Genomic DNA, 16831 nt, shown 5'->3' with positions numbered 1-16831 from the left:
GACGCTCGCCCTTTGACCCCAGCCAGGGGCCGCCCTCCCCCACAACCCCTTTCAGCTGCGCCCCCCCCCTCGCCCTGTGGGTGGGCTGCCGCCTATTCCCCCGGGCCAGGGCTGGGGCACAGCCAGTGTATGGGGCGTCTCTCTCTGGGGATGTGTCCCATGGGTGGGGTGGGGTGGCGTGGTTTGGGGGGCGCTGAAGAAATCAGTCCCCTCCATCTCCTACCTCTGGAAAACGCCCAAGCCCGTGGAGAACTGCCGGCACCGCTTCGTGGGGGCCGGGACCCTCCTCCGTGTCCTCCTGTGGCCCAGTCCAAGGGGCCTGGGCCTGGCCGGGGCTGCATTGGACCCCGACCACCCTGGCGTGTGGACTCGCTAAAAATCGGCCATTAGATATTGGATTCCAGCTTCCTGGAGGTCATTTCACTAATGAGTGCACCGGAAAGAGTTTCCTAATCCATCTGTGAGGGTGGCAACTGAAAGAGAATTTTAAAGCTGACAGAATAGGCGAGGGAAGGCATAGGAGATTTCCACACCCAGCAAGGAAGACTGTCCCGAAATGGAAGAAAGAAACGAGCAAACAGAGACACCGGTAGCCCGCCCGGAAAAGAGTCTGCCCCTGAGAGAAAGCACCCTGACCAGGTTCACCCGTGGGTGGGTGGCGAGCTAGCGGCATTCAGAAGAGCGAGGCCCGCAGTCTGTGCGGAAGACACCTGCGCTCGGGTGTGTGTGGCGGCGCGATTCCCAAGCAGCTCTAGACGTTAAACCCAGGAGAAGCCAGGGAGTTCCCAACGCCCCAGGTGTCCTCAGCCCACGACTGGCTGCTGTGGGAATGCGAAGCCCGGCTCCTTGTCTCAGAGCGGGGTTCCCAGGAGGATCAGGCTGAAGCTGGGACTTGGCCTCAAAGTGTCCCCTCGCATGGCCACCCCCTTCCCCTTCCTGCTCCTCTACTCCTGGTGCCCCTCCATCCAGGGGCCAGACCTTAAAGAGTCACCGCAAGAGAATCCTGGTCCCAAAGGAGCCTTCTGGGGGACCGGTGCTGAGAGAGGTTGTGGGCATGGCCCGCTGGGGCTCTGCCCGACCCAGGGCTGAGAGATGCCACCTCCCAGCTCTGGGTCCCTGCAGGAAGTGTTGGCAAGCACAGGGCCGGTCCTCCAAAGGCCCAGGTGCAGGGAGCCCAGGCCAAGCAGCCTGTGGAAGAAGCCACTTGCCGTGCCACCCCGGGAACAGGACTGCAGGCCCCGGCCCTTCCCACCTCCTCCTCCTCCTCCTCCTCCTCCCCCCCGCCCCGCCCCCACAGGGCACAGGGCTCAGAGACACCTCAGACTCTTGCTACCCAAAGTGCAAAGGGCATCAGTTGCTCCTCCAACCCCCCCACCACCGCCCAGCAGACCACGTTGTCCAGCCAGCCCCCGGGCCTCCCTGGGGTGCCCAGCACAAAAGTGCAGACACCCACCGGACCCTCAGTCTCAGTTTTCGGAGGTTTTTGCCACTCTAAGGACCCGCAGGCCAGCTGGGCCTTCGGGCAGGACAGAGAGCCCCGGAATCCGACGTGGAGAGCTGCGTGTACGTCCCCATCAGGAGGCGGTCCCCACCTCCGCGGCTCTCCCCTTGCGGGGAGCGGCAGCCCAGCCGGCAGCCGCAGGGCCTCAGGGAAGACACCAGGCTGGGCCCCCGCGGCACAGCGGGGGCGCGTCCCCCGCACTCACGCGACTTAGGGACGGCTGCTGGAGACTGCTGCGGCCACCCTGCTGCCGGGTTTCTGGAGGGCTTCCTGGAAGCAGCATCCACACCAAGCCCTTGGAAGGCCCAGGCGACGGAGGAGCCGGTCAGGCAGGGGCCGAGGACGGTGAGAGGCCGGGCGGGAAGGAGCGTGTCAGGCAGGGGCAGAGGACGGTGACCGGCCGGGCGGGGAGGAGCCGGTCAGGCGGGGGCCCAGGACAGTGACGGGCCTGGCCGGGGAGGAGTGCGTCAGGCAGGGGCAGAGGAGACGGGCTGGGTAAGGGTTAGGGTTACAGTTAGGGCACAATTCACAATCCCAAAGACGTGGAAGCGACCCGAGTGCCCATCCATCCAGGAGTGCATCAATAAAATGTGGCGCGTGGACACCACGGAGTGCCATTCGGCTGTGAGGAGCAGCGGTGAGAGGGCGCCTCTCGTGTTCTCCTGGCCAGAGCTGGAACCCGTTCCAGTAAACCAAGTATCCCAAGAATGGACACACGAGCACCACGTGAGCGCGCTCACCAGCAAATTGGTACGAACGGATGGACGCCTAAGTGGACAGAGAGGAATCACCTTCATCGGGTGGGTGTCGGGCGGGTGGGGGGAGGGGAGGGGCATACACATCCTTAGGCATGGGGTGGGTGCGCACCGACTGGGGGATGGGCGCACTTGAAGCTCTGACCCGAGGGGGGAGGCTTGGAGAGGGCAAGGCACCCGACCTTAACATTGGTACCCCCACAATACGCTGGAACAACATGAGAGGTATATGAATAAGAACACAGGGGGGGCCGGGCGCGGTGGCTCACGCCTGTAATCCTAGCTCTCTGGGAGGCCGAGGCGGGCGGATTGCTCCAGGTCAGGAGTTCGAAACCAGCCTGAGCAAGAGCGAGACCCCGTCTCTACTAAAAATAGAAAGAAATTAATTGGCCAACTAATATATATAGAAAAACACAGCCGGGCGTGGTGGTGCATGCCTGTAGTCCCAACTACTCGGGAGGCTGAGGCAGCAGGATTGCTTGAGCCCGGAGATTGAGGTTGCTGTGAGCTAGGCTGACGCCATGGCACTCACTCTAGCCTGGGCAGCAAAACGAGACTCTGTCTCAAAAAAAAAAAAAAAAAAAGAACACAGGGGGGAGGGCGGCACGGGCAACACATGTCACCTGAATACTTGTACTCCCATCATCTGCTTGAAAAGAGAGAGAAAAGAAAATGCAATCCTAGAGGTAAGAGACACTTTTTAAAAATAATGAATCCGAAGAGAAAAGTAAAAGGAGGCCTGTGGAGCAGGTCTGGGTGTGACTCCGGATCCCCCAACATCAGGTGCCACCACCAAAGTTTCCTGCGTGTAGCCCATAGAACCCCAAAATCAACGGGACGAGTTCTGGTCACATACTCCCTCAAAATGACATCCTGGCCTTCTTCTGGAACTCCCTCCCCTCTCAGACTCTCAAGGTTTCCTCCAGCGTGTCGGTTCCCACAGAGCAGACCTTTGGTCTGAGACCTGACAGTCCAGATGCCACGCATGCTGCCGCGTGGCGGCGGTGTCGAGGCTTGGGACAAGAGGAGGCCCCACGGTGCGGGCTGGGGCGCCAGGCACCGCGCGGGCGCTGAGGGTGGGGGTGACCCCCACCCCGGGCCGCCGCCGCGCTCCCAGAAAGGGGACAGAACAAGAGGCAAGAAAAAAAAAAAAAAAAAGCAGCAGCCTGTGGCACCCGGTATTCCCAGGCGGTCTCCCATCCAAGTACTAACCAGGCCCGACCCTGCTTAGCTTCCGAGACCAGACGAGATCGGGGGCGTTCAGGGTGGTGTGGCCCTAGACGGCGGCGGAGGGCGCCCCTGCCCCGCTCGAGAAGCCGAGCCTCTCTGGGCTTCCCCGCCGCCGCCTCCCGCCCCAGGCCCCGCGCCGGGCCGGGCCGGGCTGGTTGAGTTCGCCGGCCGGGTCCCGCTGGCTCCCAGGGACGGGGGTGATGGGCGGGGCGGGGCGGGGCGGGGCGGGGTGGGGGGCTGTCTCTCTATACACACACACACACACTCACACTCACTCACACTCACACAAGATGCGCCTCCACGGCTGGACTCGCCAAGGTGGAGCCCTCCCAGCCCCCCTCGTCTCCTCGCCCGGCCTCCTTCACCTACCCGCTGCCCACCCCCAGCGCGTCGCTGCCGCTGACTGCGCAGGCGCGGGACGCTCGCCCTTTGACCCCAGCCAGGGGCCGCCCTCCCCCACAACCCCTTTCAGCTGCGCCCCCCCCTCGCCCTGTGGGTGGGCTGCCGCCTATTCCCCCGGGCCAGGGCTGGGGCACAGCCAGTGTATGGGGCGTCTCTCTCTGGGGATGTGTCCCATGGGTGGGGTGGGGTGGCGTGGTTTGGGGGGCGCTGAAGAAATCAGTCCCCTCCATCTCCTACCTCTGGAAAACGCCCAAGCCCGTGGAGAACTGCCGGCACCGCTTCGTGGGGGCCGGGACCCTCCTCCGTGTCCTCCTGTGGCCCAGTCCAAGGGGCCTGGGCCTGGCCGGGGCTGCATTGGACCCCGACCACCCTGGCGTGTGGACTCGCTAAAAATCGGCCATTAGATATTGGATTCCAGCTTCCTGGAGGTCATTTCACTAATGAGTGCACCGGAAAGAGTTTCCTAATCCATCTGTGAGGGTGGCAACTGAAAGAGAATTTTAAAGCTGACAGAATAGGCGAGGGAAGGCATAGGAGATTTCCACACCCAGCAAGGAAGACTGTCCCGAAATGGAAGAAAGAAACGAGCAAACAGAGACACCGGTAGCCCGCCCGGAAAAGAGTCTGCCCCTGAGAGAAAGCACCCTGACCAGGTTCACCCGTGGGTGGGTGGCGAGCTAGCGGCATTCAGAAGAGCGAGGCCCGCAGTCTGTGCGGAAGACACCTGCGCTCGGGTGTGTGTGGCGGCGCGATTCCCAAGCAGCTCTAGACGTTAAACCCAGGAGAAGCCAGGGAGTTCCCAACGCCCCAGGTGTCCTCAGCCCACGACTGGCTGCTGTGGGAATGCGAAGCCCGGCTCCTTGTCTCAGAGCGGGGTTCCCAGGAGGATCAGGCTGAAGCTGGGACTTGGCCTCAAAGTGTCCCCTCGCATGGCCACCCCCTTCCCCTTCCTGCTCCTCTACTCCTGGTGCCCCTCCATCCAGGGGCCAGACCTTAAAGAGTCACCGCAAGAGAATCCTGGTCCCAAAGGAGCCTTCTGGGGGACCGGTGCTGAGAGAGGTTGTGGGCATGGTCCGCTGGGGCTCTGCCCGACCCAGGGCTGAGAGATGCCACCTCCCAGCTCTGGGTCCCTGCAGGAAGTGTTGGCAAGCACAGGGCCGGTCCTCCAAAGGCCCAGGTGCAGGGAGCCCAGGCCAAGCAGCCTGTGGAAGAAGCCACTTGCCGTGCCACCCCCGGGAACAGGACTGCAGGCCCCGGCCCTTCCCACCTCCTCCTCCTCCTCCTCCTCCTCCCCCCCGCCCCGCCCCCACAGGGCACAGGGCTCAGAGACACCTCAGACTCTTGCTACCCAAAGTGCAAAGGGCATCAGTTGCTCCTCCAACCCCCCCACCACCGCCCAGCAGACCACGTTGTCCAGCCAGCCCCCGGGCCTCCCTGGGGTGCCCAGCACAAAATTGCAGACACCCACCGGACCCTCAGTCTCAGTTTTCGGAGGTTTTTGCCACTCTAAGGACCCGCAGGCCAGCTGGGCCTTCGGGCAGGACAGAGAGCCCCGGAATCCGACGTGGAGAGCTGCGTGTACGTCCCCATCAGGAGGCGGTCCCCACCTCCGCGGCTCTCCCCTTGCGGGGAGCGGCAGCCCAGCCGGCAGCCGCAGGGCCTCAGGGAAGACACCAGGCTGGGCCCCCGCGGCACAGCGGGGGCGCGTCCCCCGCACTCACGCGACTTAGGGACGGCTGCTGGAGACTGCTGCGGCCACCCTGCTGCCGGGTTTCTGGAGGGCTTCCTGGAAGCAGCATCCACACCAAGCCCTTGGAAGGCCCAGGCGACGGAGGAGCCGGTCAGGCAGGGGCCGAGGACGGTGAGAGGCCGGGCGGGAAGGAGCGTGTCAGGCAGGGGCAGAGGACGGTGACCGGCCGGGCGGGGAGGAGCCGGTCAGGCGGGGGCCCAGGACAGTGACGGGCCTGGCCGGGGAGGAGTGCGTCAGGCAGGGGCAGAGGAGACGGGCTGGGTAAGGGTTAGGGTTACAGTTAGGGCACAATTCACAATCCCAAAGACGTGGAAGCGACCCGAGTGCCCATCCATCCAGGAGTGCATCAATAAAATGTGGCGCGTGGACACCACGGAGTGCCATTCGGCTGTGAGGAGCAGCGGTGAGAGGGCGCCTCTCGTGTTCTCCTGGCCAGAGCTGGAACCCGTTCCAGTAAACCAAGTATCCCAAGAATGGACACACGAGCACCACGTGAGCGCGCTCACCAGCAAATTGGTACAAACGGATGGACGCCTAAGTGGACAGAGAGGAATCACCTTCATCGGGTGGGTGTCGGGCGGGTGGGGGGAGGGGAGGGGCATACACATCCATTAGGCATGGGGTGGGTGCGCACCGACTGGGGGATGGGCGCACTTGAAGCTCTGACCCGAGGGGGGAGGCTTGGAGAGGGCAAGGCACCCGACCTTAACATTGGTACCCCCACAATACGCTGGAACAACATGAGAGGTATATGAATAAGAACACAGGGGGGGCCGGGCGCGGTGGCTCACGCCTGTAATCCTAGCTCTCTGGGAGGCCGAGGCGGGCGGATTGCTCCAGGTCAGGAGTTCGAAACCAGCCTGAGCAAGAGCGAGACCCCGTCTCTACTAAAAATAGAAAGAAATTAATTGGCCAACTAATATATATAGAAAAACACAGCCGGGCGTGGTGGTGCATGCCTGTAGTCCCAACTACTCGGGAGGCTGAGGCAGCAGGATTGCTTGAGCCCGGAGATTGAGGTTGCTGTGAGCTAGGCTGACGCCATGGCACTCACTCTAGCCTGGGCAGCAAAACGAGACTCTGTCTCAAAAAAAAAAAAAAAAAAAGAACACAGGGGGGAGGGCGGCACGGGCAACACATGTCACCTGAATACTTGTACTCCCATCATCTGCTTGAAAAGAGAGAGAAAAGAAAATGCAATCCTAGAGGTAAGAGACACTTTTTAAAAATAATGAATCCGAAGAGAAAAGTAAAAGGAGGCCTGTGGAGCAGGTCTGGGTGTGACTCCGGATCCCCCAACATCAGGTGCCACCACCAAAGTTTCCTGCGTGTAGCCCATAGAACCCCAAAATCAACGGGACGAGTTCTGGTCACATACTCCCTCAAAATGACATCCTGGCCTTCTTCTGGAACTCCCTCCCCTCTCAGACTCTCAAGGTTTCCTCCAGCGTGTCGGTTCCCACAGAGCAGACCTTTGGTCTGAGACCTGACAGTCCAGATGCCACGCATGCTGCCGCGTGGCGGCGGTGTCGAGGCTTGGGACAAGAGGAGGCCCCACGGTGCGGGCTGGGGCGCCAGGCACCGCGCGGGCGCTGAGGGTGGGGGTGACCCCCACCCCGGGCCGCCGCCGCGCTCCCAGAAAGGGGACAGAACAAGAGGCAAGAAAAAAAAAAAAAAAAGCAGCAGCCTGTGGCACCCGGTATTCCCAGGCGGTCTCCCATCCAAGTACTAACCAGGCCCGACCCTGCTTAGCTTCCGAGACCAGACGAGATCGGGGGCGTTCAGGGTGGTGTGGCCCTAGACGGCGGCGGAGGGCGCCCCTGCCCCGCTCGAGAAGCCGAGCCTCTCTGGGCTTCCCCGCCGCCGCCTCCCGCCCCAGGCCCCGCGCCGGGCCGGGCCGGGCTGGTTGAGTTCGCCGGCCGGGTCCCGCTGGCTCCCAGGGACGGGGGTGATGGGCGGGGCGGGGCGGGGCGGGGCGGGGTGGGGGGCTGTCTCTCTATACACACACACACACACTCACACTCACTCACACTCACACAAGATGCGCCTCCACGGCTGGACTCGCCAAGGTGGAGCCCTCCCAGCCCCCCTCGTCTCCTCGCCCGGCCTCCTTCACCTACCCGCTGCCCACCCCCAGCGCGTCGCTGCCGCTGACTGCGCAGGCGCGGGACGCTCGCCCTTTGACCCCAGCCAGGGGCCGCCCTCCCCCACAACCCCTTTCAGCTGCGCCCCCCCCCTCGCCCTGTGGGTGGGCTGCCGCCTATTCCCCCGGGCCAGGGCTGGGGCACAGCCAGTGTATGGGGCGTCTCTCTCTGGGGATGTGTCCCATGGGTGGGGTGGGGTGGCGTGGTTTGGGGGGCGCTGAAGAAATCAGTCCCCTCCATCTCCTACCTCTGGAAAACGCCCAAGCCCGTGGAGAACTGCCGGCACCGCTTCGTGGGGGCCGGGACCCTCCTCCGTGTCCTCCTGTGGCCCAGTCCAAGGGGCCTGGGCCTGGCCGGGGCTGCATTGGACCCCGACCACCCTGGCGTGTGGACTCGCTAAAAATCGGCCATTAGATATTGGATTCCAGCTTCCTGGAGGTCATTTCACTAATGAGTGCACCGGAAAGAGTTTCCTAATCCATCTGTGAGGGTGGCAACTGAAAGAGAATTTTAAAGCTGACAGAATAGGCGAGGGAAGGCATAGGAGATTTCCACACCCAGCAAGGAAGACTGTCCCGAAATGGAAGAAAGAAACGAGCAAACAGAGACACCGGTAGCCCGCCCGGAAAAGAGTCTGCCCCTGAGAGAAAGCACCCTGACCAGGTTCACCCGTGGGTGGGTGGCGAGCTAGCGGCATTCAGAAGAGCGAGGCCCGCAGTCTGTGCGGAAGACACCTGCGCTCGGGTGTGTGTGGCGGCGCGATTCCCAAGCAGCTCTAGACGTTAAACCCAGGAGAAGCCAGGGAGTTCCCAACGCCCCAGGTGTCCTCAGCCCACGACTGGCTGCTGTGGGAATGCGAAGCCCGGCTCCTTGTCTCAGAGCGGGGTTCCCAGGAGGATCAGGCTGAAGCTGGGACTTGGCCTCAAAGTGTCCCCTCGCATGGCCACCCCCTTCCCCTTCCTGCTCCTCTACTCCTGGTGCCCCTCCATCCAGGGGCCAGACCTTAAAGAGTCACCGCAAGAGAATCCTGGTCCCAAAGGAGCCTTCTGGGGGACCGGTGCTGAGAGAGGTTGTGGGCATGGCCCGCTGGGGCTCTGCCCGACCCAGGGCTGAGAGATGCCACCTCCCAGCTCTGGGTCCCTGCAGGAAGTGTTGGCAAGCACAGGGCCGGTCCTCCAAAGGCCCAGGTGCAGGGAGCCCAGGCCAAGCAGCCTGTGGAAGAAGCCACTTGCCGTGCCACCCCGGGAACAGGACTGCAGGCCCCGGCCCTTCCCACCTCCTCCTCCTCCTCCTCCTCCTCCCCCCCGCCCCGCCCCCACAGGGCACAGGGCTCAGAGACACCTCAGACTCTTGCTACCCAAAGTGCAAAGGGCATCAGTTGCTCCTCCAACCCCCCCACCACCGCCCAGCAGACCACGTTGTCCAGCCAGCCCCCGGGCCTCCCTGGGGTGCCCAGCACAAAAGTGCAGACACCCACCGGACCCTCAGTCTCAGTTTTCGGAGGTTTTTGCCACTCTAAGGACCCGCAGGCCAGCTGGGCCTTCGGGCAGGACAGAGAGCCCCGGAATCCGACGTGGAGAGCTGCGTGTACGTCCCCATCAGGAGGCGGTCCCCACCTCCGCGGCTCTCCCCTTGCGGGGAGCGGCAGCCCAGCCGGCAGCCGCAGGGCCTCAGGGAAGACACCAGGCTGGGCCCCCGCGGCACAGCGGGGGCGCGTCCCCCGCACTCACGCGACTTAGGGACGGCTGCTGGAGACTGCTGCGGCCACCCTGCTGCCGGGTTTCTGGAGGGCTTCCTGGAAGCAGCATCCACACCAAGCCCTTGGAAGGCCCAGGCGACGGAGGAGCCGGTCAGGCAGGGGCCGAGGACGGTGAGAGGCCGGGCGGGAAGGAGCGTGTCAGGCAGGGGCAGAGGACGGTGACCGGCCGGGCGGGGAGGAGCCGGTCAGGCGGGGGCCCAGGACAGTGACGGGCCTGGCCGGGGAGGAGTGCGTCAGGCAGGGGCAGAGGAGACGGGCTGGGTAAGGGTTAGGGTTACAGTTAGGGCACAATTCACAATCCCAAAGACGTGGAAGCGACCCGAGTGCCCATCCATCCAGGAGTGCATCAATAAAATGTGGCGCGTGGACACCACGGAGTGCCATTCGGCTGTGAGGAGCAGCGGTGAGAGGGCGCCTCTCGTGTTCTCCTGGCCAGAGCTGGAACCCGTTCCAGTAAACCAAGTATCCCAAGAATGGACACACGAGCACCACGTGAGCGCGCTCACCAGCAAATTGGTACGAACGGATGGATGCCTAAGTGGACAGAGAGGAATCACCTTCATCGGGTGGGTGTCGGGCGGGTGGGGGGAGGGGAGGGGCATACACATCCATTAGGCATGGGGTGGGTGCGCACCGACTGGGGGATGGGCGCACTTGAAGCTCTGACCCGAGGGGGGAGGCTTGGAGAGGGCAAGGCACCCGACCTTAACATTGGTACCCCCACAATACGCTGGAACAACATGAGAGGTATATGAATAAGAACACAGGGGGGGCCGGGCGCGGTGGCTCACGCCTGTAATCCTAGCTCTCTGGGAGGCCGAGGCGGGCGGATTGCTCCAGGTCAGGAGTTCGAAACCAGCCTGAGCAAGAGCGAGACCCCGTCTCTACTAAAAATAGAAAGAAATTAATTGGCCAACTAATATATATAGAAAAACACAGCCGGGCGTGGTGGTGCATGCCTGTAGTCCCAACTACTCGGGAGGCTGAGGCAGCAGGATTGCTTGAGCCCGGAGATTGAGGTTGCTGTGAGCTAGGCTGACGCCATGGCACTCACTCTAGCCTGGGCAGCAAAACGAGACTCTGTCTCAAAAAAAAAAAAAAAAAAGAACACAGGGGGGAGGGCGGCACGGGCAACACATGTCACCTGAATACTTGTACTCCCATCATCTGCTTGAAAAGAGAGAGAAAAGAAAATGCAATCCTAGAGGTAAGAGACACTTTTTAAAAATAATGAATCCGAAGAGAAAAGTAAAAGGAGGCCTGTGGAGCAGGTCTGGGTGTGACTCCGGATCCCCCAACATCAGGTGCCACCACCAAAGTTTCCTGCGTGTAGCCCATAGAACCCCAAAATCAACGGGACGAGTTCTGGTCACATACTCCCTCAAAATGACATCCTGGCCTTCTTCTGGAACTCCCTCCCCTCTCAGACTCTCAAGGTTTCCTCCAGCGTGTCGGTTCCCACAGAGCAGACCTTTGGTCTGAGACCTGACAGTCCAGATGCCACGCATGCTGCCGCGTGGCGGCGGTGTCGAGGCTTGGGACAAGAGGAGGCCCCACGGTGCGGGCTGGGGCGCCAGGCACCGCGCGGGCGCTGAGGGTGGGGGTGACCCCCACCCCGGGCCGCCGCCGCGCTCCCAGAAAGGGGACAGAACAAGAGGCAAGAAAAAAAAAAAAAAAAGCAGCAGCCTGTGGCACCCGGTATTCCCAGGCGGTCTCCCATCCAAGTACTAACCAGGCCCGACCCTGCTTAGCTTCCGAGACCAGACGAGATCGGGGGCGTTCAGGGTGGTGTGGCCCTAGACGGCGGCGGAGGGCGCCCCTGCCCCGCTCGAGAAGCCGAGCCTCTCTGGGCTTCCCCGCCGCCGCCTCCCGCCCCAGGCCCCGCGCCGGGCCGGGCCGGGCTGGTTGAGTTCGCCGGCCGGGTCCCGCTGGCTCCCAGGGACGGGGGTGATGGGCGGGGCGGGGCGGGGCGGGGCGGGGTGGGGGGCTGTCTCTCTATACACACACACACACACTCACACTCACTCACACTCACACAAGATGCGCCTCCACGGCTGGACTCGCCAAGGTGGAGCCCTCCCAGCCCCCCTCGTCTCCTCGCCCGGCCTCCTTCACCTACCCGCTGCCCACCCCCAGCGCGTCGCTGCCGCTGACTGCGCAGGTGCGGGACGCTCGCCCTTTGACCCCAGCCAGGGGCCGCCCTCCCCCACAACCCCTTTCAGCTGCGCCCCCCCCCTCGCCCTGTGGGTGGGCTGCCGCCTATTCCCCCGGGCCAGGGCTGGGGCACAGCCAGTGTATGGGGCGTCTCTCTCTGGGGATGTGTCCCATGGGTGGGGTGGGGTGGCGTGGTTTGGGGGGCGCTGAAGAAATCAGTCCCCTCCATCTCCTACCTCTGGAAAACGCCCAAGCCCGTGGAGAACTGCCGGCACCGCTTCGTGGGGGCCGGGACCCTCCTCCGTGTCCTCCTGTGGCCCAGTCCAAGGGGCCTGGGCCTGGCCGGGGCTGCATTGGACCCCGACCACCCTGGCGTGTGGACTCGCTAAAAATCGGCCATTAGATATTGGATTCCAGCTTCCTGGAGGTCATTTCACTAATGAGTGCACCGGAAAGAGTTTCCTAATCCATCTGTGAGGGTGGCAACTGAAAGAGAATTTTAAAGCTGACAGAATAGGCGAGGGAAGGCATAGGAGATTTCCACACCCAGCAAGGAAGACTGTCCCGAAATGGAAGAAAGAAACGAGCAAACAGAGACACCGGTAGCCCGCCCGGAAAAGAGTCTGCCCCTGAGAGAAAGCACCCTGACCAGGTTCACCCGTGGGTGGGTGGCGAGCTAGCGGCATTCAGAAGAGCGAGGCCCGCAGTCTGTGCGGAAGACACCTGCGCTCGGGTGTGTGTGGCGGCGCGATTCCCAAGCAGCTCTAGACGTTAAACCCAGGAGAAGCCAGGGAGTTCCCAACGCCCCAGGTGTCCTCAGCCCACGACTGGCTGCTGTGGGAATGCGAAGCCCGGCTCCTTGTCTCAGAGCGGGGTTCCCAGGAGGATCAGGCTGAAGCTGGGACTTGGCCTCAAAGTGTCCCCTCGCATGGCCACCCCCTTCCCCTTCCTGCTCCTCTACTCCTGGTGCCCCTCCATCCAGGGGCCAGACCTTAAAGAGTCACCGCAAGAGAATCCTGGTCCCAAAGGAGCCTTCTGGGGGACCGGTGCTGAGAGAGGTTGTGGGCATGGCCCGCTGGGGCTCTGCCCGACCCAGGGCTGAGAGATGCCACCTCCCAGCTCTGGGTCCCTGCAGGAAGTGTTGGCAAGCACAGGGCCGGTCCTCCAAAGGCCCAGGTGCAGGGAGCCCAGGCCAAGCAGCCTGTGGAAGAAGCCACTTGCCGTGCCACCCCGGGAACAGGACTGCAGGCCCCGGCCCTTCCCACCTCCTCCTCCTCCTCCTCCTCCTCCCCCCCGCCCCGCCCCCACAGGGCACAGGGCTCAGAGACACCTCAGACTCTTGCTACCCAAAGTGCAAAGGGCATCAGTTGCTCCTCCAACCCCCCCACCACCGCCCAGCAGACCACGTTGTCCAGCCAGCCCCCGGGCCTCCCTGGGGTGCCCAGCACAAAAGTGCAGACACCCACCGGACCCTCAGTCTCAGTTTTCGGAGGTTTTTGCCACTCTAAGGACCCGCAGGCCAGCTGGGCCTTCGGGCAGGACAGAGAGCCCCGGAATCCGACGTGGAGAGCTGCGTGTACGTCCCCATCAGGAGGCGGTCCCCACCTCCGCGGCTCTCCCCTTGCGGGGAGCGGCAGCCCAGCCGGCAGCCGCAGGGCCTCAGGGAAGACACCAGGCTGGGCCCCCGCGGCACAGCGGGGGCGCGTCCCCCGCACTCACGCGACTTAGGGACGGCTGCTGGAGACTGCTGCGGCCACCCTGCTGCCGGGTTTCTGGAGGGCTTCCTGGAAGCAGCATCCACACCAAGCCCTTGGAAGGCCCAGGCGACGGAGGAGCCGGTCAGGCAGGGGCCGAGGACGGTGAGAGGCCGGGCGGGAAGGAGCGTGTCAGGCAGGGGCAGAGGACGGTGACCGGCCGGGCGGGGAGGAGCCGGTCAGGCGGGGGCCCAGGACAGTGACGGGCCTGGCCGGGGAGGAGTGCGTCAGGCAGGGGCAGAGGAGACGGGCTGGGTAAGGGTTAGGGTTACAGTTAGGGCACAATTCACAATCCCAAAGACGTGGAAGCGACCCGAGTGCCCATCCATCCAGGAGTGCATCAATAAAATGTGGCGCGTGGACACCACGGAGTGCCATTCGGCTGTGAGGAGCAGCGGTGAGAGGGCGCCTCTCGTGTTCTCCTGGCCAGAGCTGGAACCCGTTCCAGTAAACCAAGTATCCCAAGAATGGACACACGAGCACCACGTGAGCGCGCTCACCAGCAAATTGGTACGAACGGATGGATGCCTAAGTGGACAGAGAGGAATCACCTTCATCGGGTGGGTGTCGGGCGGGTGGGGGGAGGGGAGGGGCATACACATCCATTAGGCATGGGGTGGGTGCGCACCGACTGGGGGATGGGCGCACTTGAAGCTCTGACCCGAGGGGGGAGGCTTGGAGAGGGCAAGGCACCCGACCTTAACATTGGTACCCCCACAATACGCTGGAACAACATGAGAGGTATATGAATAAGAACACAGGGGGGGCCGGGCGCGGTGGCTCACGCCTGTAATCCTAGCTCTCTGGGAGGCCGAGGCGGGCGGATTGCTCCAGGTCAGGAGTTCGAAACCAGCCTGAGCAAGAGCGAGACCCCGTCTCTACTAAAAATAGAAAGAAATTAATTGGCCAACTAATATATATAGAAAAACACAGCCGGGCGTGGTGGTGCATGCCTGTAGTCCCAACTACTCGGGAGGCTGAGGCAGCAGGATTGCTTGAGCCCGGAGATTGAGGTTGCTGTGAGCTAGGCTGACGCCATGACACTCACTCTAGCCTGGGCAGCAAAACGAGACTCTGTCTCAAAAAAAAAAAAAAAAAAAGAACACAGGGGGGAGGGCGGCACGGGCAACACATGTCACCTGAATACTTGTACTCCCATCATCTGCTTGAAAAGAGAGAGAAAAGAAAATGCAATCCTAGAGGTAAGAGACACTTTTTAAAAATAATGAATCCGAAGAGAAAAGTAAAAGGAGGCCTGTGGAGCAGGTCTGGGTGTGACTCCGGATCCCCCAACATCAGGTGCCACCACCAAAGTTTCCTGCGTGTAGCCCATAGAACCCCAAAATCAACGGGACGAGTTCTGGTCACATACTCCCTCAAAATGACATCCTGGCCTTCTTCTGGAACTCCCTCCCCTCTCAGACTCTCAAGGTTTCCTCCAGCGTGTCGGTTCCCACAGAGCAGACCTTTGGTCTGAGACCTGACAGTCCAGATGCCACGCATGCTGCCGCGTGGCGGCGGTGTCGAGGCTTGGGACAAGAGGAGGCCCCACGGTGCGGGCTGGGGCGCCAGGCACCGCGCGGGCGCTGAGGGTGGGGGTGACCCCCACCCCGGGCCGCCGCCGCGCTCCCAGAAAGGGGACAGAACAAGAGGCAAGAAAAAAAAAAAAAAAAGCAGCAGCCTGTGGCACCCGGTATTCCCAGGCGGTCTCCCATCCAAGTACTAACCAGGCCCGACCCTGCTTAGCTTCCGAGACCAGACGAGATCGGGGGCGTTCAGGGTGGTGTGGCCCTAGACGGCGGCGGAGGGCGCCCCTGCCCCGCTCGAGAAGCCGAGCCTCTCTGGGCTTCCCCGCCGCCGCCTCCCGCCCCAGGCCCCGCGCCGGGCCGGGCCGGGCTGGTTGAGTTCGCCGGCCGGGTCCCGCTGGCTCCCAGGGACGGGGGTGATGGGCGGGGCGGGGCGGGGCGGGGCGGGGTGGGGGGCTGTCTCTCTATACACACACACACACACTCACACTCACTCACACTCACACAAGATGCGCCTCCACGGCTGGACTCGCCAAGGTGGAGCCCTCCCAGCCCCCCTCGTCTCCTCGCCCGGCCTCCTTCACCTACCCGCTGCCCACCCCCAGCGCGTCGCTGCCGCTGACTGCGCAGGCGCGGGACGCTCGCCCTTTGACCCCAGCCAGGGGCCGCCCTCCCCCACAACCCCTTTCAGCTGCGCCCCCCCCCTCGCCCTGTGGGTGGGCTGCCGCCTATTCCCCCGGGCCAGGGCTGGGGCACAGCCAGTGTATGGGGCGTCTCTCTCTGGGGATGTGTCCCATGGGTGGGGTGGGGTGGCGTGGTTTGGGGGGCGCTGAAGAAATCAGTCCCCTCCATCTCCTACCTCTGGAAAACGCCCAAGCCCGTGGAGAACTGCCGGCACCGCTTCGTGGGGGCCGGGACCCTCCTCCGTGTCCTCCTGTGGCCCAGTCCAAGGGGCCTGGGCCTGGCCGGGGCTGCATTGGACCCCGACCACCCTGGCGTGTGGACTCGCTAAAAATCGGCCATTAGATATTGGATTCCAGCTTCCTGGAGGTCATTTCACTAATGAGTGCACCGGAAAGAGTTTCCTAATCCATCTGTGAGGGTGGCAACTGAAAGAGAATTTTAAAGCTGACAGAATAGGCGAGGGAAGGCATAGGAGATTTCCACACCCAGCAAGGAAGACTGTCCCGAAATGGAAGAAAGAAACGAGCAAACAGAGACACCGGTAGCCCGCCCGGAAAAGAGTCTGCCCCTGAGAGAAAGCACCCTGACCAGGTTCACCCGTGGGTGGGTGGCGAGCTAGCGGCATTCAGAAGAGCGAGGCCCGCAGTCTGTGCGGAAGACACCTGCGCTCGGGTGTGTGTGGCGGCGCGATTCCCAAGCAGCTCTAGACGTTAAACCCAGGAGAAGCCAGGGAGTTCCCAACGCCCCAGGTGTCCTCAGCCCACGACTGGCTGCTGTGGGAATGCGAAGCCCGGCTCCTTGTCTCAGAGCGGGGTTCCCAGGAGGATCAGGCTGAAGCTGGGACTTGGCCTCAAAGTGTCCCCTCGCATGGCCACCCCCTTCCCCTTCCTGCTCCTCTACTCCTGGTGCCCCTCCATCCAGGGGCCAGACCTTAAAGAGTCACCGCAAGAGAATCCTGGTCCCAAAGGAGCCTTCTGGGGGACCGGTGCTGAGAGAGGTTGTGGGCATGGCCCGCTGGGGCTCTGCCCGACCCAGGGCTGAGAGATGCCACCTCCCAGCTCTGGGTCCCTGCAGGAAGTGTTGGCAAGCACAGGGCCGGTCCTCCAAAGGCCCAGGTGCAGGGAGCCCAGGCCAAGCAGCCTGTGGAAGAAGCCACTTGCCGTGCCACCCCG

At 63.0% G+C, this 16831-nt stretch overlaps 4 non-coding genes across 4 annotated transcripts; all 4 read right to left on the bottom strand.

The window, feature by feature from the left end:
• Window positions 1–3419: 3419 nt before the first annotated feature.
• On the bottom strand, window positions 3420–3538 carry LOC142867088 (5S ribosomal RNA). The gene has a single exon (XR_012916819.1). It is a non-coding gene; the product is annotated as a 5S ribosomal RNA (ribosomal RNA).
• Window positions 3539–7322: 3784 nt separating this feature from the next.
• Window positions 7323–7441, bottom strand: LOC142867087 (5S ribosomal RNA). Its single transcript, XR_012916818.1, has one exon. It is a non-coding gene; the product is annotated as a 5S ribosomal RNA (ribosomal RNA).
• Window positions 7442–11224: 3783 nt separating this feature from the next.
• On the bottom strand, window positions 11225–11343 carry LOC142867086 (5S ribosomal RNA). The gene has a single exon (XR_012916817.1). It is a non-coding gene; the product is annotated as a 5S ribosomal RNA (ribosomal RNA).
• Window positions 11344–15127: 3784 nt separating this feature from the next.
• Window positions 15128–15246, bottom strand: LOC142867085 (5S ribosomal RNA). The gene has a single exon (XR_012916816.1). It is a non-coding gene; the product is annotated as a 5S ribosomal RNA (ribosomal RNA).
• Between the last annotated feature and the right edge of the window lie 1585 nt (window positions 15247–16831).

Source organism: Microcebus murinus, unplaced genomic scaffold (assembly GCF_040939455.1).
Source record: "Microcebus murinus isolate Inina unplaced genomic scaffold, M.murinus_Inina_mat1.0 scaf013_hap2_Mmur4.0, whole genome shotgun sequence".
Lineage (NCBI taxonomy): Eukaryota > Metazoa > Chordata > Mammalia > Primates > Cheirogaleidae > Microcebus > Microcebus murinus.
Note: the sequence above shows the minus strand (reverse complement) of the source record. Positions and strands in the feature narration are given on the sequence as shown.